Raw genomic sequence first — 23,359 nt, forward strand, 5'->3', positions numbered from 1 at the left:
GAACTGGAAACTTGCTTGAATTCACAAAGGTCTCACCTCCACATATTTAGCTTTAGGGCTTTACCCAAGGTCAACTCAACACATCTATGCACAATTGTTTTACTCGAGATGAGGGAAAATAAATTTTACATGAGAAAAGAGGTAGCATAGCATAGCATCTAATTGCATACAAAATAATTGTAGCATAGCACAAACACAACACATCTAATCGCATTAGCCTGGATGTTTTATTGCATTGTGATTTATATGCAAGTGCACAAACTGTGTGTTGTGTTCATAAGAAACCTGATCAATAGCCTTTCACAATTTTAGGTCCTGATTAGTAAAAAATGATTTTTGGGTGATTTTGATTATATAATGCTAGAAAATTTTCAAATAACCTTTCGAGGGACTCTGCAGTTTGATCATACAACAGAGCAACTCAAAAAAACAATCACAACTTCTCGAAAGTATTTAAATCCTACGGAAACTCCTGAAGGCCTATACTCACCAAATAAAGCATAGTCTATTAGCATCTATGCATCAACCCATAATATGTTAGTTATACGTTCTTCACTATCTAATTGTATGGCATACTTAAAGGATAAGATGTGACACTAGTATAGATCCGGGCATCCTTGACGAAACATCTGTGTCGGGCTAATGCGACCTCATTTCGGATGACTATCAGGGATGACCCGTCACTGATATAAGGTCATCTTTGTCGGGTCGTAATTCTATCACGTCATGGATGACCTATAACGTGTCACAACCATGCCCCGTCACGGATAGCATGTCATCCGTGACGGATGTAATGAGATGACCCGTCAAATATGAGAGCACTCATCCGTGACAGATCTTAATTACCACCCTTCACGGATAACGTAGTTACGAACCGTCACAGATGAGAAAAAAATTCAATTTTTTGAAATTTCAAACAACCTCAGATAGAAACATACCCTATATCAAAGTTGTAGATCACGATGAGATCTATAACTTTAAAACTGACAACATTTGAATTTGAGATAGTTTACATGCCCGAATATGCATTATAAGTGCTGACATCTATTTCGAAAAATGTAATTTTGCAAGTGCTGACAACATTTGAATTTGAGATAGTTTACATGCCCAAATATGCATTATAAGTGGTGATATCTATTTTGAAAAACGTAATTTCGAATTTTTCAAATGATCTCAAATGGAGACATGGCCTATATCAAAGTCAAAGGGTTTGGTGAGATCTATAACCTAGTTGAAAATATTTTCATTTAAAATTGTTTTCATCCCTGAATATGTGTTATAAGTGATGTGTTCTATTTCAAAAATATTTTTTGAAATTTTCAACTGATCTTGGATGAGACATACCTTACACTAAAGTGGTAGAGCTCGATGAGATCTGCAACTTTGTAGTTGAAAGCATTCTCATTTCATGTCATCTTGAGTTTCATATTTGGACAAGAATAGTTAAAAGAATAACATCTGATGACATATATATCAACATGTGGTCTATAGGTAAGATTGGTTTGCATGTGTTGAGAAGTCTTAGGTTTGAATCTCACATATGTTGTTTGGGAAAGAAGAGGATTTATATGTTTTCGATTGTGTTGACGGGAGTAATCCTGGTTATGGAGGCAACACCTAAAAACAGAAGTGTTTTCCCTCCAAATTTACCAGATCATGGGAGTCAATTAGGAGAGGGTGAGGTGCCATGATCTCATCTGTAGGAATAGAAGGATGCCTCAGATTGGTCCAAATCCAACGGCAGTATTGATAAATTTGGTCTCCTCTCTAGTGGATTCGGATCTATATAGCTTAGACAAACAAAAAAAGTTATACCTTCTAATAATGTGGTTGTTGTGATAACAATCCGGTCCAGCTAGGGTTGGCTGAGGCCCAACAAATTAAGGTTGCCTGAACCCCAATAGTTCTTTGGCACACCCAATAGGGGAAATACCCAATCTCCCTAAAAGACTAGTACAATAGGGGAATGGTGGCTCTCCCTTTTAAGGTGGCTTCCTCCTCCCAAGCTAAGAAATGTGGGATTATTTAGAGGCTCACACAGTCGCCGCTCGACTTTTGCGTCTTTGCCAGCGGGTAATAGTGGAGGATGTACTCATCATGTTGGCAACTTTTCGGCAACCACGGACCCAGCTGAAAATTTGTGGTGTTAATAGAGTCACCAACCACCTCGATCTAGAAATCTCTCGATCAAAATGGGTTTAGAAAATATTCGATCAGCTAGTGGAGCCGATTTTGAGATTAGACCAGCCTCTAGGTCGATTTAGATCGATATGGGGGTAAAAACCCGTTTTGTGAGTGAATCGGAAGGTTTACAGAACAAACCTACAAAGGGTATTGCACTCTCGCAGTGAAGGCATACGATTTACGGTGCAAATTGGCAAAGATGAATGAACTAGGTAAAGTAGAAAACATTGCTGAAAAGTAGAATTAAAAGAACAATTCGATTGTTGTTAGGGTTGTTGTCAGGGTGTTTAGAATCGAATCAGCCATAGCCTTTATAAAGAGGTTGGTTTTGCATCCACAAGGCCTTCTTCGCGTCTTATTAAGGTTAGAAATTTCTTGGGCTCATACAAAGAAACATATGAATTATCTTAATTGAACTCAGAGGCCACCAGTTGGACCTGCTAAGTAACTGCGGTCGGACCGCCCCTATGCCACCGGTCCGACCAGCCTCATGCCGCTAGTCAAACCCCCATATAAAAGGCTCGGGTAATATAAATTTGGCCATATTTCAAATGTGGCCAAACTTATATTTTATCCCTGCTACCAAATTTGGATGTCAACACTGGTATTTTACCGATTAGACACAACTGGCAAAAAGGTCGTTGGCTTCCACGCAAGTAAAATAGCCTAACTCATTAGCGCATGATTAATTAAATATTAATTTAAAAAACATAAAATTAGATTAAAATGATTTTTTAAAATAACTTTCCTATAAAAGGTTTTTGGATAAACACACAACTTAATAGTTTGTAAAATTTATGTGCAGAAAAAGAGAGATTAGAAACCTGCAGTTCTGAACACACCCTAACTACACTCACTCTATCATAAAATATACGGCGCAACCATTTTTTCTCCATATCTCATAATATATTTAGTGCATGCATACATACATGAAATATGACCTCTTCTTCTGTAAATTCGTTTTTATTTTAAATGCTCTACTATCAAACCCTGCAATCACATTATTTACCTGCATCGAGAATATTCAATCGAGGTGGTGATAATTTTTTTCTTAGTATTTGCATTAGTGATGGTAGTGCCTAAAATGGAGGGTGTATTTATTATGCTCTGATGACTAGCACACATACGAACACTGCAACCTTGCTTCTTGATTTGTTAGAGCTTGCTGCGGCTGTGTTGCAGCTAGGGCTGTCAAAGAAAAAAAAAACATGAGACTCATGGGCTACTCTAGCTTGACTTGTCCTAAACTCAATTCGAGCTTAGCTTGAGCCTCAGATTAGCCGAGCCCAAGCCTCTTGCAAAGCTCATGAGCTTTGTCTAGCCAAGTTTGAGCTTCTAATGCCTAACAATATATGATTTCTGTTGTTATTTAATAAATTAAGGAATCAAATTTATTATTTGTATGCATCCCATACAACAAATTACTTTGTATTAGCATCATATATTTATTTTATTTTTTCCTCTTAAATTAATATGATAAATTAGAAATTATTTTTTTTAAAAGATTATTCTTAAAATATATATTTTTCTACTTACAAATCAAGCTCGATAGTCAAGATCGAACTGAGTCTATCTGAAAACTCGAAAGTTTTAAAGGCTTGGCTCAAGCTTGTACCGAGTTTGAGCCTATGCAAGCCAAGCTCGCTCCTAGGCTCCTAGCTGCAGCCGCGGCATTACAGTAACTGGCCTCTTTGATGCTGTGGCTACTGCAGAACTGGAAAGCACTACCGAACGTCCCCTGGCTACATGATGTGCTTAGGTGCTGTTTCTTTCAGCTTATGATTATTATAATCTAGATTATTGGGAGTAAGCTGAAAGAAACAGACAACTTATTAAAGTAGTTTATTATAATCTAGAGCCCAGCTTATTATAATCTGATAAGCTCATTTAGATGAGCTTTTTCCAGATTATTGGATGAAAAATTACCCACCATGCCACCCCACTCTCTCTTTAGACTTGCAAACCAAATAATCTAGACTGTAATAATCTATGAAAGAAACAACTAACCGCTTATTCTACTACAGATTATAACAATCTAGTTTATAGTAATCTAACTCAATAATCTAGATTATAATAATCTCAAGCCGAAAGAAACAGACCATAGCTCTTCTATTGACTCCTTTTTTAAGGAAAAGGAATGCAGACATTTTGCCTATTTAAGTACCTCGAGTCACTCGAGCAAGGAATTAATTCTACTGAATTGCCATGTTATATATGTTCAGATTGTGACTCTTGAACGTACGGCAGCTGGGGTGATACTAATAACATACCCGCCAGCAGGATTGAAATGAATATAATTATTTGCAATCATGTACAGAGAGCTTATGCAATTAATTTTCAGTCATTCGTTGGTAATAGGATACATTCTCTATGAAAAAAAAATGAATTGAATGTTCGGTTGCGTTATTCATTTCTCTAAACATGAAACTTTCAACGCATGCCTCCTTTTTTTTTTTGAAGGAAATGCCTACTCTAATTATTAAATTAAATCAGCTTAACACCTTCCAAATTCTCTGGAAGAGGCATAGCAAACTCTTTTGCAGTCCACATCACTAAAAAATATTAAGAATATAAGCTAGTATATCTTGTACAATAGTAGTAGAGAAAAATCTCTTGATAGTATATATTTAATCGAACCAATACTCCTGCTTTGTTAAAGAGAAAAAATATACTACCCAATCCTCTCTTACTATAAAGTTATAACCCACTAACTCTTAAAGCTTAACATGTAAAGATGTCATATCATCATCCACTAACAACATGCCACATCAATATCCATTGACAATCATTACATTTAAATATCATGCAAACATGCTATATTATATATAATTTTATAATTTTTTAAATTTTAGAGCTTTATAATGCAAGCATGTTAAATCATCATCTCACATAATTCACAAAATATTTCAATATATATCTTCATTATTTTAATAATATCCTATATACCTATATAGTTCATCCTCAATTAGTTAATGATATTTCTCTCTTCTCTCATTAAGCCATATCATATCAACTATTTTTAATGCTTAAATAATTAATCTATAGTCCAAATTATCTATACCTTTTCTTCTTTCATTAAGCCATATCACCTCAATTGTTTTTAGCTCATAGATAATTAATTTATGGTTCAAACTGTCTCCCTACTTTTCTTCTCTAATAAAGTCATATCACCTTACTTTTACATTTGAATCATTATTCTATATACTATTTAAATTTAAATTATCGTAAACCACTTTAACATATTCTTATGTTGTCTAGCTATTTTATACATTAGTTATTGTTATCGTACATTATTTTCACCTAGTAATTTTGAATTTCTCACCCTCTGATTCATCACGATTTTCTACTCTCCATCGGTCCATCCTACCGATGCGTCGGTATAGCTGCTCCACGCCTCCACCAGCTGCGTGCTCCACCACTGACCAGTGACCACAAGTCCACAACTGGGACGAGATACAAATCATATAACGGTGGGCCGTGGGCTGCTCCACCGTTGGATAAATAGTCTATTTTACCTCCCTTAACTCTTGCCCCTGAATAAATCGCATCTCTCACTAGCAATACCAGGTATAACATCTCTTCCATCTTCAAAAACCAAAGCAAATCGAGTCTCTCAACTGTATGGATAACTGTTTCATCGTACGTGGCGCTCATGATTGATAAAATAAATAAATACAACCCCACATGTCAGTCATCCTAATCTTCTTTTTTCTTTTTCCTCACCTCTCTCCCCCTTCTATCTCTCCACCTCCTACGATGAATTGCCCACTTGTCCGACCGCTCCTTCCCTAACAGGCGCCAGCAACTCAGTCGTTCGGAGATCGGGGGGTGGCGGCGGCCGAACAATTGAGCTGCTAGCGCTCGCCAGGGAAGGAGCGATCAAACAAGTGGGCTGATCCTCCGGGAGCAGTGATGGGAGGGGCGGATCTAGTACCTCATTCTCCTCCCGCACGGATCCATGAGTGGCGACGACGGGAGGAGAGGATTCGGCACCCCATCCCGTCCTGCACGGATCCTGCCGCCTCTCCACCCCTCGCGCGAGGATCCACCACCAATTTTGAGCGACAGCGACGGCTTCTATATTCTAGGGTTAGAGTTTCGATCTTTGCAATTTTTTTTTGCGATTTTCCTTTTTGCAGTCGGATGTCTTCAGTGTCCAGAAGAGAAAATTTGGTTGCTCTATCCGTATGCAAAAATCCGATTTTCGAAGACACCTGAGTGTAGACGAACCACCCACTCAACTGTGAAAATTGGTTTTGACCGCAAAAATAAATCTTTTCTATAGTATAGTGTGCCCTAAACCTAAAGCTAGCATTTGTTATGTGACTTTGGTAAGCTTGATCAGTGCTTATGGAGCCCTAGGCCGTTTGCCTTAAGGCCAACATTTGAGAATCTCACCAAATTTGTTAATTACATCGCGATGTTAATTAGCGTTTTTGCAATTTTGCTACTCCTTTGTTTCCAGTGGATATTGCCGCCTTTCCCAACGTCGTCCAATGTCATTATAGTAAAGGTTAATGTTTGTAGTGTCATTATTGCAAATCTCCCAACGTCGACGCGGCGCGACAGGAGCGGCCACGCATGCCGCGTATCGCCGCCGGCGAGCGCCAACCGAGACGTACGTGCGGCACGGCCAGCCACCGTGCCGGCGGCAGTCGATCGATCAATGTGGCGGCCGGGCCGGCGCGCTGAAGCAGGCAGATGGTTTTAAATGGGCCTAGTGGCTACGTTGTGGGCCGGGCCGAAATCGGCAGCTACGGAGATTGTGGAATTTGTGCATATGCTCTGTTTTGTACCGTACCGTCTTCCTAACCAGGTTCGTACGTCGTCGTAAGGCACTCTTCGCGCCCACTAGGCACCACACGGCAAGGGTGGTAAGCGAACATCCTTTGATTTGAATCTGGTCTGGCAAATCAATCAGCTATCAATGCAAGGGCACATGACACATCTGCATGGCTTTTTTTTTTTTTTTGAAAAACAAAATAATACTGCATACTTATCATCAGCTACTTTTTTTAGATAATCGAATATAATATCCCGGCCTTTGCTCAAGAAGAGCTACAGCCAATTATTACAAAGTAGCACTCGAGATAAGAGTGTAGTTCAAATAAAATATAACACACTTAAATAGAAAAAGCCAAAATAAGGAGAACATATTTATTCCAGCCTATTTGTGAATCTCCATCCATAGTTGGCATAAAGTTGCATAACCATTGTCTCCAACTTGCGACATGCAACTTTCAGAAACTCTCCATCTTCATCACGCCTTTGTAATTGTGCCCAAAACCGGAGCCAATGAGTTGCCCTGAAAATTACCTGCATATAGGAAATAGATAGCGATTTGTCAAAAACCATATCATTTCTACTCAACCATAGAGTCCAACAAATGGCCGAAGCTCCGACAAGTATTAGTTTACTCTTTTTCATGTCAACCCCAAAAGCCACCTATCAAAAATATGAGATATACTACTTGGAAGGTTAAAACCAAAAGAAAACTGAACTGTTCTCCATATGAATTTTGCATAATGATAATTCATAAAGAGATGTTGAATAGACTCATTATTCATACAAAAGCAACACCTCAAGCTGCCGTTCCAATTCCGTCTCGCCAAATTGTCCTTAGTTAACAGAACCCCTTTAAGCATGTGCCACATAAAGATCTTAATCTTAAGTGGCATCTTGAGCTTCCAAATACACTTATTTCTCTCAACATAGCCATTATTAATTAAAGCTAGCTACATTGATCTTACCGAGAACCTACCGTTCTGATGATAGTTCCATCTAAAACAATCAGAAGAAAGATTCAACTGGATATGCACAATAGAAGCGCACAACTCATGCCAATATACAAGATTCTGACCAACTAAAACTCTTCTGAAAGCAACATTAAGTGGAACAGAACCCATGACAGTGGCAATAGAAGAAGATCTCCTTCAGACAATAGCATATAAAGATGGATATTTATCCTTCAAGGCCAAGTTGCCTAGCCATTTATCTTCCCAAAATCTAATTTGTTCCTCATTATTAACAATCCAAGAACCCATATCTTAAAAAATACTCTTGACTTTCATGAGCCCTGACAAAAATGAGAATCACCTTGTTTCTTTTCAACTTGGGTTATAGACTTATTATAAAGATACTTCCTCTTCAATAAGTCTTGCCAAACCCCTTCCTCATTTATTAGCTTATACAACCATTTACTCAAAAAAAACATTTATTTTGTATTTCCAAATTATATATCCCAAGGCCCCCTGGTCCTTGGGTTGACAAATAATATCCTATCTAGTAAAATCTATATTTTTTCTTATGATCGTCCCCCTACCAAAAGAACCGTGATCTATAATAATCAATTTTTTGAAGAACCCCTTTTGGCATCTCAAAGAAAGATATCATAAACATAGCTAAACTCGAGAGAACAGAATTAATCAAAACCAATCTACCCCCAACAGATAGGTGCTTACCTTTCCAACAACTAAGTTTTTTGTCAATTCTTTCTTCAATAACTTTCCAATCTTTATTAGAAAGCTTCCTAAAATGCATTGGAATTCCTAGATACTTAACCGGAAAAGAGCCTAACTTACAACCAAAGATATTAGAATATTGATCATAACACTCCTTTGCCTGACCAAAACAAAATAATTCACTTTTGTGAAAATTTATTTTTAAGCCTGTTGCAACTTCTTTTTCGGAAGCCGATTTCTAAAGAACTCCAGGGTTAAGCATGCTTGGCCTGGAGCAATTTGGGATGGGTGACCGACCGGGAAATTCTTCCCGGGTGCGGACGAGTGAGGATAAAGTGTGCAAAAAAGACATGTGTTGGTCTGTGAGGGCAGTCTATGACCTATGAAAGCTATCAGATGTAAGCGGGCCCGGCCTGGGGGAAGGCGGGACGTTACACACCCATAATTCTATTAGTAGCAACCTTGGTAAAAATCTTAAAACTAACATTAAGTAAACATATAGGCCTATATTGTTGAATTTTCATAGCCTCTATGCACTTGGGAAAAAGAATAATGGTTCCGAAGTTCAAGGAAAATAAAGGTAAACACCCACTATGAAAATCTTTAAAAACCTCTAACAAGTCAAATTTAATAACATTCCAAAATACTTGATAAAACTCAGCAGCAAATTATCAGGGTTATAGATACCACATACCTAATAGTAGTTGACTAAATCTCGGCAGGACCCACCACATACCATGTCTTATACGATAACTGACTTCGGATATGGAGGGAGTTCCGGATAAGGAAAGACAACCAGAGTTCTACATGGAAACGAAAAGGACTACTAGAATTGTATCCATATTGGTTTCCCTAGTTCTACTTGGACAAGGGGGCACCTATGGGTATAAATACAAGGCCCCCTAGGAGGAGAGGGGAGACAATAAACATACACGGAACAATAGATCAATACACAAGATCAACATACGAGCCAACATACGCCAAGACAAGACGCCAGATATCGACTTCAGAGATAGGCACGGTTAGTCCCCTACGGTGTCTCCGTATACTGATAGGAGAGACATTGCGCTGTCTCTGATCTCGCTGGGCACGAACTCGAGGAGGAAGACTACCCTGTTGTCGACTACGAGTCAGAGCTTCAGACCGCCATGTCGACAACAGTTAGATAGGCTACCCCAAATATTGTACTGGTGTGATTATGGTGAATAAGAGCAACAACCGGCTTCGGCCAACAGGATGTAGGGTTATTACCTGACAATTCAGGGGCCCGAACCTGTATAAAAATCCTCGTCTCTGTCTCTTTTACCTCAATCTCGCATATATCCTAGTACCAACGATCCCCATACTATGCAAATACCGGAATCGCGACATCAAACGTCGACAGTGGTGCGCCAGGTAGGGGATCTTTTGGTGCTTCAAGGTTTCGACGAGATGGGTTTAAGAGATAGATTCTCCGACAACATACTACTCGATAACTTCGGCTATGGAGGATCTAACTTGACCAGAGTATGTGCCCCGACAAGATCGGAACCATCGTTGTCAACAACTTGGTCTATCGAGATCATTCAAGCCTCAAGCTCCGTGGCGTACCAAAAGATGTCAGATCACATGATATCGAACGAGTACGCAGCAAGGTAATTGGTAGATTGGTTTTTTAAATTGATCTACTAATTCCGTAGATATATCCGGCATATATCTACACAGGTACGCAATGGTTTATATATAATTTATCGTACCTATTTTTCTGATTATACAATATTGTCAGATCAATAATTTATTATGTTTACCTAGATCATGTTTTTTATGCAATATCTATTGTGCAAGTGTCCCCGATGTTAAATCGACTACGGTTTAATGCTGGGGGCTCGCTCTATTTTCTTCCGTATAAATCATTCTTGTTTACGGTTTATATAATCCCTGATATTTAATCTGCTCGTTATATCCTGATAATACTAGAAGATCCATGCAGTTTTTTGAGTACATACTCGATATTCTCTGCTATATATCTTGCTTTCTAGAAAATATTTTTCAGGAACAATTGAGCACTCGAGTAGGTTGTGGTCGAGTACACCCCATTATCGAGAACGATCTCGACAAATGCAGAGTCGTCGCGCCCAACCTACCAACGAAGACCGACGACCTATCTCATAGCACCGGCCATGGCTGGACTACTCGAGAAAAGGTTGTGAATGGATAATTCCTCACGAACGTCGTCGGCTTGATCACCCGACATGATTGCGAACGGACATTCAGATATGCTATAATTTGGCTATGCTCATGCTGGCCACATGAGATGCACATGTAATAAACCAACTTTAGCGTCCCTATAGGTGATTAAGAGACTCCTACTCCTGGTTCTCAAACCATTAGAACATAGTGATCTCTCTCGCCTTACTTCTAGTGGTCGAGTTACGACTACTACCTGGTTCTCGACCAGCAGTGTAGCTATTCTCCCACTATCTCCACATTAAGTGGTCGAGAGTGGTCGAGTTACGACTACTACCTGGTTCTCAACCAGCGGTGTAGCGATTCTCCCACTATCTCCACTTCAAGTGGTCGAGTTACGACTACTACCTGGTCCTCGACCAGCGGTGTAGCGATTATCCCACTATTTCCACTTTAAGTGGTCGAGTTATGACTACTACTTGGTTCTCAACCAGGAGTGTAGTGATTCTCCTACTATTTCCACTTTAAGTGGTCGAGTTAAGACTACTACCTGGTCCTCGACCAGAGGTGTAGCGATTCTCCCACTTTTTCCACTTTAAGTGGTCGAGTTACGACTACTATCTAGTCCTCGACCAGTGGTGTAGCGATTCTCCCGCTACCTTTACTTCAAGTGGTCCAGTTGGTGCTACAACTGGTTTTCGACCAGCGGTGTAGTGATCCTCCCACTACCTCTACTCCAACAAAGTTGATATGAGGTACACAATATCGCTAAGTGTTTTACCCAGAGATCCCTTACCACGATGACACCTAGCGTTGAAACCTATCCTCATGTCCTTTTACGCCGTCTTGACAAGGCCTCCGAGGAACCTAAGGGAACTTCGGCTGGGGACGCCCAGAGCCGATAAGGCCTTGTCGGATCCTGAAGAGACAAAAGACCATGTAAGATCTGGTCGTGTAAGAGTTCTCGCCATGCGTATTAACCAAGCCGTGTAACTGGAAATTGGATTTTCCAACTTCACGGCTGGGGGCTAGGGTCAGTGCTTTTTCAACCAAGGCAGGTCAAGGGTCCAAGAGCCTTATCCTCCGAGAACGATTCTCTGACAACAATGCTGGGGGCTAGAGAGAGTGTACGACTCAACAAACTGACTGATCGAAGTCGGTAAAAGAGAAGACGCTCGTACACAAAACATTGGTCTATAAATTTAATTCATTTTTAAATTTCCATACATATTATAACATGTCACCCTTTGAGCGTTCGCTCTGGGGCTATTTCTATCTAATATTCTTTTCTGAGTATTGATTTCAGGAAAATTCTATTCGACATTGTTAAAGACTTCATGTCTCTATGGTTCTACACCAAGATCGACTAAGGCGAGTACGACAAATGTTGACAAGGCTCCGTCGCAGACTCTGCGCCTTCTCGATCACTCGAGAACGGTTAGTGGATCTCGACAAGGAATATGGAATGAAGAGATGGTGTACCTGCCGAGATAAAATTTCTTGACTTCAATCCAAATTCTCGATTACAGCAAGACGGGAGACTTAGTCGTATGTTATGTACTTTCTTGGTTGACGTCGGAGATGGACTCAGACAAACCCTTTAGGTGCCCGCACGAGGCTGATAAAGGAAGTCTAACGTTATCTCTGAACTCACCGAGAACGGTCACGTGAGCTCGATAACAGTTACTCCAAGGTTTGCGGTTGAGAATATGAATTTGTTCATTTGCATTGAAGTCGGGGGCTACTGTTAGGGTTATGGATACCACATACCTAATAGTAGTTGACTGAATCTCCGCAGGACCCACCACATACCATGTCTTATACGGGAACTGACTTCGGATATGGAGGGAGTTCCGGATAAGGAAAGACAACCAGAGTTCTACATGGAAACGACAAGGACTACTAGGATTGTATCCATATTGGTTTCCCTAGTTCTACTTGGACAAGGGGGAACCTATGGGTATAAATACAAGATCCCCTAGGAGGAGAGGGGAGACAATCAACATACACGGAACAATAGATCAATACACAAGATCAACATACAAGCCAACATACGCCAAGACAAGACGTCGGATATCGAGTTTAGAGATAGGCACGGCTAGTCCCCTACGGTGTCTCCGGATACTGATAGGAGAGACATTGCGTTGTCTCTGATCTCGCCGGGCACGAACTCAAGGAGGAAGACTACCCTGTTGTCGACTACGAGTCAGAGCTTCAGACCGCCATGTCGACAACGGTTAGATAGGCGACCCCAAATATTGTACTGGTGTGTTTATGGTGAATAAGAGCAACAACCGGCTTCGGCCAACAGGATATAGGGTTATTACCTGACAATTCAGGGGCCCGAACCTGTATAAAAATCCTCGTCTCTGTCTCTTTTACCTCAATCTCGCATATATCCTTGTACCAACGATCCCCATACTATGCAAATACCGGAATCGCGACATCAAACGTCGACAGAAATCCATCAGGATCCGATGCTTTGTTGGGTTCCATTTGGAAAATGGCCTCCTTAATCTCCTGTTCAGTAACTCCTGAGTTAAAGCTTCATTCTCCAAAAGAGAAACTTGGGGAATATCAGCAATATTATCCTCATCAAACTTTAGATCAAAATCATTAGGAGGACCAAAAAGACCTTTATAATTAGTTGTAATATGCGCCTTTAAATTCGCATCACCATTTATTACTTGGTCACCATCATGCAATTGAAAAGTTCTCATTTTTCTATGTTTACCATTTGCAACTAAATGAAAATACTTTGTATTAGAATCACCTTCCAAAATATCTTTTGTTTTAGCCCTCTGATACCACTTTATTTCCTCTTCCCTTAAAATCGAAGATAACCTATTCCTATAAAACCATCTAATATCAATTTCCTCCTGAGTCAAAAGAAATGTTTCCGCCTTTTTATCAAGCAAGTCCAACCTATCTAAAATCTCCTTTCTTTTTTTTTGTGCAAACCACTTGTATGTTTAGCCCAACCCCTGAGATGTTGTCTAAATCGACGAATTTTCGCCTGCCAACGTACCATAGGAGAATTTCCTTCATCAACACTAGAACAAACTTCCTTCACCATATCAACAAAACCATCACGTAAAAGCCAACCAAGTTCAAACTTAAAACTATGTTGGACATTATTAGAAGAAGATTTTGTATTTAGAAGCAAAGGAGTATGATCCGAAATATCTCTATTAAGAGCAACCACAGAAGATAGATGAAACTTGTGTTCCCACTCCGTCGACATTAAGACCCTATCAATTTTTTCATAAGTTGGATTTGCTAAATTATTAGCCCAAGTAAAATTCCTACCAGACATTTGTAACTCCCTGAGGCACAACCCATCAATAATAGCATTAAACAGAAAGGGCCATCTATCATCATAGTTGTCATTGGGCTACTAAGAATATTAAAATCACCGCCAATAAGCACTAGTAAAGACTAATGACTGCACAAATTAACTAATTCAGCAATAAATTGATCCTTGTACTCATTATGCGCAGGCCCATACACCAAAACTAAAGCCCACTTGAAATTATAAACCTTATTACATAAATGAAACTTAATATAAAAATCGCCCTCATCAATCAAACCAATGTCGGCATTAAGTAAATTAATACCCAAAAGAAGTCCACCAGACCTACCTTAGGGGGTTTACAATGCCAAAACAAATCTTTACCAGCACAAAGATTGTTAAGAGCAGCCGGAGAAAACTCTTTCTTAACAGTCTCAGACAAAACAATAAAGTCCAATAGATGTTCTTTGGTTAAGTCGGAAATAAACTTATGTTTTTTTGGGTCCTTAAACCCATCACAATTCGAAAAGATTCCTTTCATTTAAAACTGATTTTTATTGTTCTTCTTCTTCTTTTTACCCGTCTTTCCAACTTTGTTGCTATTAGGAGAGGGTACCATAGAATCCAAAGTGGTATGAATATTAACATTATCACCACTAAAATCCATCACCTCGTTCATAATTTCGCTACATAAATGTTGTAGTAGAGTATTATCTTCCAACTGATCCTCTAATAACTCACTCTCAACATTTAAAGTAGAAACTTCATTAAAGGTAAGAAAATTTAAACTATACCTTTCCTTTTAACATATCTCCCTTTAGGCATTAAGAACATACTCCCTCCGTCCCATAATATAAGGGATTTTGAGTTTTTACTTGCATTGTTTGACCACTCATCTTATTCAAAAATTTTTTGGAATTATTATTATTATTTTTGACTTACTTTATTACCCAAAGTACTTTAAGCACAATTTTTCGTTTTTTATATTTGCACAAATTTTTTGAATAAGACGAGTGGTCAAACAATGCAAACAAAAAATCAAAATCCCTTATTTTATGGGACGGAGAGAGTACTTGTAAGGGCATCAGCACTGTATAATATCTACTTGTATAGGTGGCTTCATATGAACCCGGTCTTTAGCTAATAAAGCCTTAATACAATGTATGCATAGCAAAGGAGGCATTACGGTGGATCCGAACTAAATAAAAAAAATCCATACCACTTATCAAGTATCATTTCTCTTCTCTTCTCTTCCTCCTCATCCGATCCACTTGCCTTCTCTCGAAACAAAACAACGTGGATGCAGATAGCCGAGGTAGGAGGGGATAGAAAAGAAAACGGAAAAATAGGAGTGGGGAGTAATTATTTTACTCGAAACAAAACAACGCAGATGCAGACAGCTAAAGTAGGAGGGGACGGGAATAGGAGGGGATAGAAAAAGAAAACGAAAAAATAGGAGTGGAAGGTGGGAACGGAAGAGAACCAGAAAAAAAAAAGAGAAAAGGGGAGGTGGGAGCGAGATCCGAGGCGTGTTAATTATTGTTTAACGCGCAGCGCTTATATTAGCGCTACCGATTATTTTCAACACAAAACAAACATATTATTAAACTATATATACAATGTTAGATTTAATAAAAAATAATTTCATATTTTAGTTGTTGTTAAATATTTTTATAAACTTGACTAAGTTTAATTAGAAAAAAGTCAAATAATTTATAATATGAAACGAAGCGTGTAGTATTTTGCCATTCTTTTTCTCCCTTTTCTCTCTTTTCCGCTGGCTGCAATCACTGCTCTTCCTCAACCAGGCCGAGGTGACGCGCAAAACCAGTGGCCTCGACACCGGTGAGCGCCACAAATAATAACGGGAAAATATATAGCGTATATCATATGTGTATGTGTAAATTTAAAAATACCGTGGAATAAAAAATATCCGATATTTGTTCATCTTATCTCTACTATTATAAAAATTGAAGATATTTTTGCTGGTATTTTAGTACGTCATCCGTATATGAATCAATTTTTAACCGTATTGGAAAATACAGTTTATTCGCTTTTAGAAATGTAGATCCGTATTTAAGTCGGGTTTTATGTTCATTTACTTTTGGAAATACAGAAGGAGTCGTATATGATATCTCCTATAAAAAAACTTGCATGCTAACTTGACATGATTTTTTAGAAAAAAATATATCCAAGCGAATTCTCGTAGTGAACAATAATATGACTAAAATAGCCTTCACCTGTTGTAATGTACGGGCAATTTTTCTAGTTCTAAGTAAAATTTTTATGAGATAGCACTGTATATATTTTCGTCGGTTGACATACACGCTGTGGCTGTGGCATCACATCTGGTTTTAATGGGCCTAGTGGCCGGGTACGTGCATCGTATGGGCCGGGCCGAAATTGGCAGCCACGAAGATAGTGGAATTTTGCGTCCTCCGTTTTGTACCGTACCGTTAGCCTAACCTGGTTTGTACGTCGTTTTAGGGCGCTCTTCACGTGTACTGGGCACCACGCGGTAAGGGTGGGCAGCAAACAATATATGATAAGATGAAATTTGGTCTTGATTGAGCGCACATGACACATGTGCGCTGCCTTTTTGCCTTAAAAAACAACAAGTTTACCATTAAATGGTTTAATTTCCTACGGCAACTTTCCATGAAAGAAATTTGTATATATTTGAGATATCAAAGTTCATTGGGTTATATTAATATGGAAGTAAATTTGGATACTTTGATCAAATTATTACAAAACTATAGATATATATTTAAGATGATATATCATAAAACTACAGATTTAACACTAAATTTTTCACAGAACTACAGATTTAAGGTGGAGTATCGTAAAACTACAGATTTAGTAATAAAAATATCATAAAACTACAGGTTTAGTGATAATTTAATCAGAAAACTTACACGTATATAACTCAAACATAATGCTAGTGCTAAGGATTTAAACTCTAAAATCTGTAGTTTTGTGATAACTTTATTATTAAATATGTAGTTTTGTGATACTCTACCTTAAATATATAGTTTTGGGATAAATTTAGCGCTAAATCTATCGTTTTTTAAATATTTAGTTTTGTGATAATTTTATCAAAGTATATATAGTTTTGTGAAATTTCTTAATATGGCCTAGTTGTCATGGAGCTTGCCGGCCTGTTCCGGTTGGCTGTGGTGCAGCCGCAACCCTAGCAGCCAAACATGCCGATATATTTAGGGCATCGCTAATGGGCGGGTGATCGTTGTGGGCCTATATATTTACGCACCTATACAAAGTTTGTATATATAAACGTGTATAAAGTTTATATGCATGTATATATTTTTACGCACGTATACAAAGTTTGTATACCTGTATAGAAATTTTGTATATACATGTACAAATTTTGTATACGTGCGTATACAAAATTTGTATATGTGACGTATTTTCTAGTTTTATTATTTTTTAATATGTATGTATACAAAGTTTGTATATGTCATATATAAAATTTGTATACGACATATAACTTTTTATGCACTAAAAATATATTCATAAAAAATATTATATATATACATATATACAATATATACACATATATGTGTGTGTATATAGTATATACATACGTGTCACGCCCGGAAATTCCCGAATAGAATTCCAAGCAGAATGTGCATTAAACACCTGTTCAGGACCAGCCAGGGTACACAAACGACAAAGTTGACATACAGAACCACGTCTTACAAACATATAAAAATCCTACATAAATGAAGTGGAAAATAAAAGCGAGCTTATTCTAGAACTTAACGCTAACAGCGGAGCGACACCATTCCACAGGCATCCTTGACGGCACGGACGAAGCCTACTCCTCCGAGTAGCCACCATCCGATGCATACTCCAACTCTGGGGTGGGAGACAGCACAAGACTGGGTACTGTTGACGGTCGTTATAGATCAGTTTCGACCGTCAATATTACTAAAATAGAGGAGAACTAGTGATGTTTGCAATGCATATATATGTTAGAATAATAATATTCCACTATTATTAGGTATACTAACTTTTTACAGAGAATGACAATAAAGTGGAGGAGAATCCACATCAACTCAGATGATAAATCAATCGGACAATGTCGAGAACCAGACTTATGTATGAATGGGCCAAGAACTTAGAATTGACACGACGCACTAGGCCAAAATTCACAAGTCTACGGAGAGAAACACCAGAGGAGGCCACCAGCCAACTTGTGGGCTGGTTGGGCCAGCCCAGGGTTTGGTCGAACCAATGCCAGCGCCGATGGATGCAGGGTTTTGAGGGAACAGTGGAGATTCACTCCCTATGGCAGTTGGAGGGTATTACCGACCTTTCCAACCACCATAACCATCATTACCTGCCTATTTAAGGAGTTCACTCTCTTCACTTCAACACACACCTCAAGCAAGAGCTCTCTCATTTCTCTCAAGTTTAGTTTAGTAGTATCTAGCTGGTGAAATGGAAATAGAGTAGAAATCAGGAGTCGAGAAGTCTTCGGAAGAGTTTGGGTATGGCTATAGTATCTTTCTTTTCCTCTTTTGTAAGCTTTCTACTTTTATTAGAATACTCTTCTATATATATTTGTGGTATTGAAATACTTTCCGAGTATATGAGTACCTACTTTACATTATGTTCATGTTATACTGATTATACGGCTAGCTTATCTGGGAGATGCTTTGGTGCGGGTATAATGTTTGCATATGCAATTACTCTATGTCATGACGATGATATTAGAGTAGTATCTAGTAATTTAGACATGGTGTCTAGATTATGGGATATCATTATTTGGGGTTATATGCTGCGGATAAGAGGTGGGCCGCTGATGGTGACAGCTCAGTACGGGTATTCCTCCGCGCCGGTATATAATCCTAAGTTAATTCCCTGGGGAGGGTATTCCTCCGTATTTAGCCCCGGTTGTATGGTCATGACGGGCTATCGTAAGGAACTCGGCAATCAGGGGTGGCTTCTCGAAATGCCACGAGGAGGGGTGGCTTCTCGAAATGCCAGGAGGGCATCAGATAGAGGGTATTAGTTAGTATATCGGTTAACTAGAATGTATATATACTATGTAATATTAAAAGTATAGGAATTGATTTTCTTTCTCTTTTCTTTCCACTTAGCCTAGATAATATATTATGAGAATGAGTAGCTAATGCTTGTGTGTCACTCTACCCTTCAATTATCTTAACCCCTGCTTAGAATATGATTATCACAAGTAATATATAAATTATTAGTCAAGTTCTCTCTACATGATCTTCCCACGGGATAAAATAAATTCGATACCCTTGGAATACTCTCGGGTGAAATGCTACAATGGTATATCTGTGCGCTTGCGGATGAACTCTGTAACCATAATATAACAGAAGTATTTATGCGCCAGTACTGGGAATTATATTTCTACTATTGTCGTTAAGAAATACCAACAAGCATTTCTGGCATCGTTGTCGGGAAAGATTCATCATAGAGATTTCTGGCATCCCCCGGCAAGGGATGCGGAGGTCGCTCAAGCGCTGGCGGGTGAGAGGTGCAGGAGGACCTCCGTCGCCGGTCGCCGACTGCCGATCAATTCATCGTGGGCCGCGCCACACGCCCTAAACGCCCCCGCCACTCCCGCCGCCGGCCTCGGGGTCCGCTCTCCCGACTGCGCCACACATAGAGAGAGAGGGTGTGTGGAAGGCCGCTCGCCGTAGTCACCGTCATGGGCCACGCCACGCGCCATCACCGCCCCCGCAACACCCGCCACCGACCTCGGGTCCACTCTCCTGACGGTACCAGAGAGAGAGAGAGAGTGGGGAAGAGCCGCTTGCCTGGCGTCCTGCCGCAGTTGCCGCTGCTTGCTATAGTCGCCATCGTGGGCTGCGCTGCGCGCCCTCACCGTTCCGCCACACGCGCCGCCGGCCTCTGCGTGCGCTCTCCCGATGGTGCCTAGAGAGAGAGAGAGAGATAGAGAGAAGGGGGAGAGCCACTCGCTAGGTGCCCTCGCCGCAGTTGCCGCCGCTCATTGTAGTCGCCATCGTGGGTCGCACCATGCGCCCTCACCTCCCCCGCCACGCTCGCCACCAGCCATTGCGTCGCTTCCGTAGGAAGAGAGATAGGAAGAGGAGCTCCCGACGGGAGAGAGAGAGGATGAGAGGGTTGTTGGTGGTTGTTATTGACAAATTTTATGCCGCCAATACCTGCATAAATCAAAGGGATAAAACATCCAACATAGTGATAGGGTTAAATTCTAACATATTCCGCAAGTTTTGGTGTATATTTGAATGCAGGTAATAAACCGCCAAAGTTGGATGAAATATAGACTTAAGTGAAGGAGAGTTCCTATCCATATAAAGAGTGGGCCAGAAACTACTAGAATACATCTTCAATGGTCCTTCCACTCACAGAAATGGATAAAGGAGGCAGAGGAGGAGCAACAGGCCAAAGTTGAAGCCTGTTGGGCCTGCCATGGGTTCGGCTGAACCCATGGTTCGGGTTCAGTCGAACCACCTCTGTAGCCGTATGATTTGGGGTTTTGCATGGACGGTCTGGATGAGCTCCTGAATGGCGGTTGGAGGGCAAAATTGACCTTTTGCGTTCTATAACCGTTACACCTGCCGCTATATAAAGACTTCACCTCTTCACTTCACTCACACACTCCAAGCTTGAGCTGAATTATAAGATGCTCTATAGTACTATATTGTATACTAGAATAGGAAGAGAGTAGAGTAGAAGAAGTGGAAGAAATTCCAGTTGTCGGTAATCCTATCCCTGTTTCTTTCTGCTCTGTTAATTACTCCGATTATAATAGAATTATCTTTTGAGTAATTTAGTTTTGCTCGGTGAGAATTATTTCTTGGTTAGTTCCTATTCAAAGTATGGGATCATCGTTTACTATAATCAACTAAAATATAGTGATTTGCTTTAGTGTGTAGCTAACATTAAAGTAAGAAATTAATATGCTTAGGCGCGGTGTCTAGGTAGATAATTTCCGGTGTTTGCTCCGCATCCCACAGTAGGTGTGAGGTGGTTGTAGAGGTGGTGACAACCCTCAAGACACTAAAGTCCTCCCTGTCTGGGTGCGCAGTAGAGCGATATCTAGGAGCAGCGAGCTGGCCAGTGCCCGAAGTACCTCATTAGGATTAAAGTTAAGCTTTCCATAGACACTGTTCTTCACCGGTGAAACCTCTCTATCTTTTGCCTATCTATAGCTTCATGTCCTTGGATGAATCTGAACCGGCGTTGACACACAAGTTCCCTGTGGAAATCGATACCTAAGAATACTCCCGGTTGAAGTGCTACATCGGTATTTTCCGTGCGCTTGCGGATTTTATCTGTAAGGTTAAGAAATACCAACAAGAGTATGACAGGTGGACCCACCACTTTTTAATAAGAAAATGCTGACTGGATTGCCATGCGTACGCCACATAGGACAAAACCGCACTGGATTGGGTCGAGGGGGGTAATTCGTCTGGTATTAAAAGTTCAAGGTGAACAATGTCTGTTTTTGGGTTCACGGGGGTAATTTGATCGTAATTCGTACTTTTTCTTATATATATATACATATATGTATCATGAGAGAGAGAGAGAGGAGAGAGACTAGAGGGGGCGGACTGACTGCGCGGGCGCGTGGGTAGTCGCCGGTCAGCCACCCCCCACATACACAAGCTCTGTGCCTCTGCCTCTCCATTTTATCGCATGGCGTTTTCCCTCCCTCCGCGAGATGACCTCCTTCCGCGCTGGGTGCCAGCCTCCGTCAACCTCCCGTGCCATCGGGTTCGGGTTCTCCTGTGCCGGCCTTCTTGCACGCAGGGCGCCGGCCTCCACCTACGTTTCCTCACCAGCAAGCTCTCCCATGCCTCCCTCCGCATGCCAACCTTCTTCCGTGCATGCCCCCATAGCCACTATCATCTGCCCGCGCGAAGCTAGGAGACATGACCGGAAAGAGACCGCATACTCATCTTGCTTGGCCACCGTCCGCAGCCACACCCCCCTACGTGTCACGAGGGACGCCTAGATCTGGATAAATGGCGCCGGAGGTGGATGCCGAGCTCGATGCGGGAGCACACCCACTGCGTGTCGCTCGATGGCTCAATTTCCTAGCGCCAGCGCCGAAGTTTTTGACCCTTCCCGTGCTGTTGTTTGCCTCTTTGTGCCGTCGCCGCCACTCCCTCTGTGCACCGCCGCCGCCGCTACTTCCGTGTTCAGCAGCCGCCCCTGCTCCCTCCGAGCGCTGCCGCATCCTCCACCCAGGCCACCGTCCGGTGCACCTTCCTCTATGCCTGCCTTGCGAGATGAATAGGCTCAGGGGTGGATGAGAAGAAATTTGGGGATAGGCGTTGTGTACTCCCAGACATTTTCGTAAGTTTGGCTTGTCAATACATTTTTTTTATTTTTTTTCTTTATGATATCGTATGGGTGTAACGAAAACTGGGTCAACACCAACCCTGATTTTGAAAAGTGGTGTCACATGAGTAAACTTAAAAGAGTGAGATCATAATCGTAGTTAGCCTTCAAAGCAGAGTTAAAAGAGCAATTGACGCAACATTGTTATATTTCTACCAATATTGAGTTGTTAATCGATTCATTTTCATCGTTACCATTCTGTTGTACTAGTAGCCCGATACATCTAGGTGATACTCCAAGCCTATAATGTTCCACTGACATTGTGGGGCCCAATGTCAGTGACTAGGGTGGTGGTGGTAGAACAATCACCATCTTTAGTACTCTTTCCGTTCCAAAATATAATAATATCTAGCATCTAAAATTTGTCCTAAAATATAATAACTTATACACCAACATTCTCTTCTTAACAAATCACAACCCTCTACTATTCAATTTTCCCACCTACCTCCAGTGACGAATCTTGGTTTTAGAATATGGGTGGTCCGACTCAAAAATTATTTCTAAACACCGCAAATCTAACGATGCTAATATATACTCCCTCCGTCCCAAAATAAGGAAAAAGTACGAATTACCCCCCCCCCCGAACTATCGAGGTCGTCCGAATTACCCCCCTTGAACCACAAAACCGGACATTCTTCACCCCCCAACTATGCTAACCGGACAAATTAACCCCCTCGACCCAATCCGCGGTGGTTTTGGTCTACGTGGCGTACACGTGGCAGTCCAGTCAGCATTTTATTTATTAAAAAAATGTGGGACCCACCTGTCATAGTCTCTCATCTCTCTCCTCTCTCTGTCTCTCTCACTCATCCTCTCTCTCGCGCGTGAGGTGTTCGTCTTCCTGTTCGAGCTTTTGCTGGCGGCTGGCCAA

At 40.6% G+C, this 23,359-nt stretch overlaps 1 long non-coding RNA gene across 1 annotated transcript; it reads right to left on the reverse strand.

Moving 5' to 3' along the window:
* Positions 1-7,167: 7,167 nt before the first annotated feature.
* LOC112936556 (uncharacterized) lies at positions 7,168-15,469 on the reverse strand. The gene is made up of 2 exons (XR_003238830.2): positions 15,323-15,469; positions 7,168-7,500 (listed from the first exon to the last, which is right to left on the reverse strand). It is a non-coding gene; the product is annotated as an uncharacterized lncRNA (long non-coding RNA).
* Positions 15,470-23,359: the final 7,890 nt, after the last annotated feature.

The sequence above is a fragment of the Oryza sativa genome, chromosome 10 (genome assembly GCF_034140825.1).
Source record: "Oryza sativa Japonica Group chromosome 10, ASM3414082v1".
Taxonomy (NCBI): domain Eukaryota; kingdom Viridiplantae; phylum Streptophyta; class Magnoliopsida; order Poales; family Poaceae; genus Oryza; species Oryza sativa.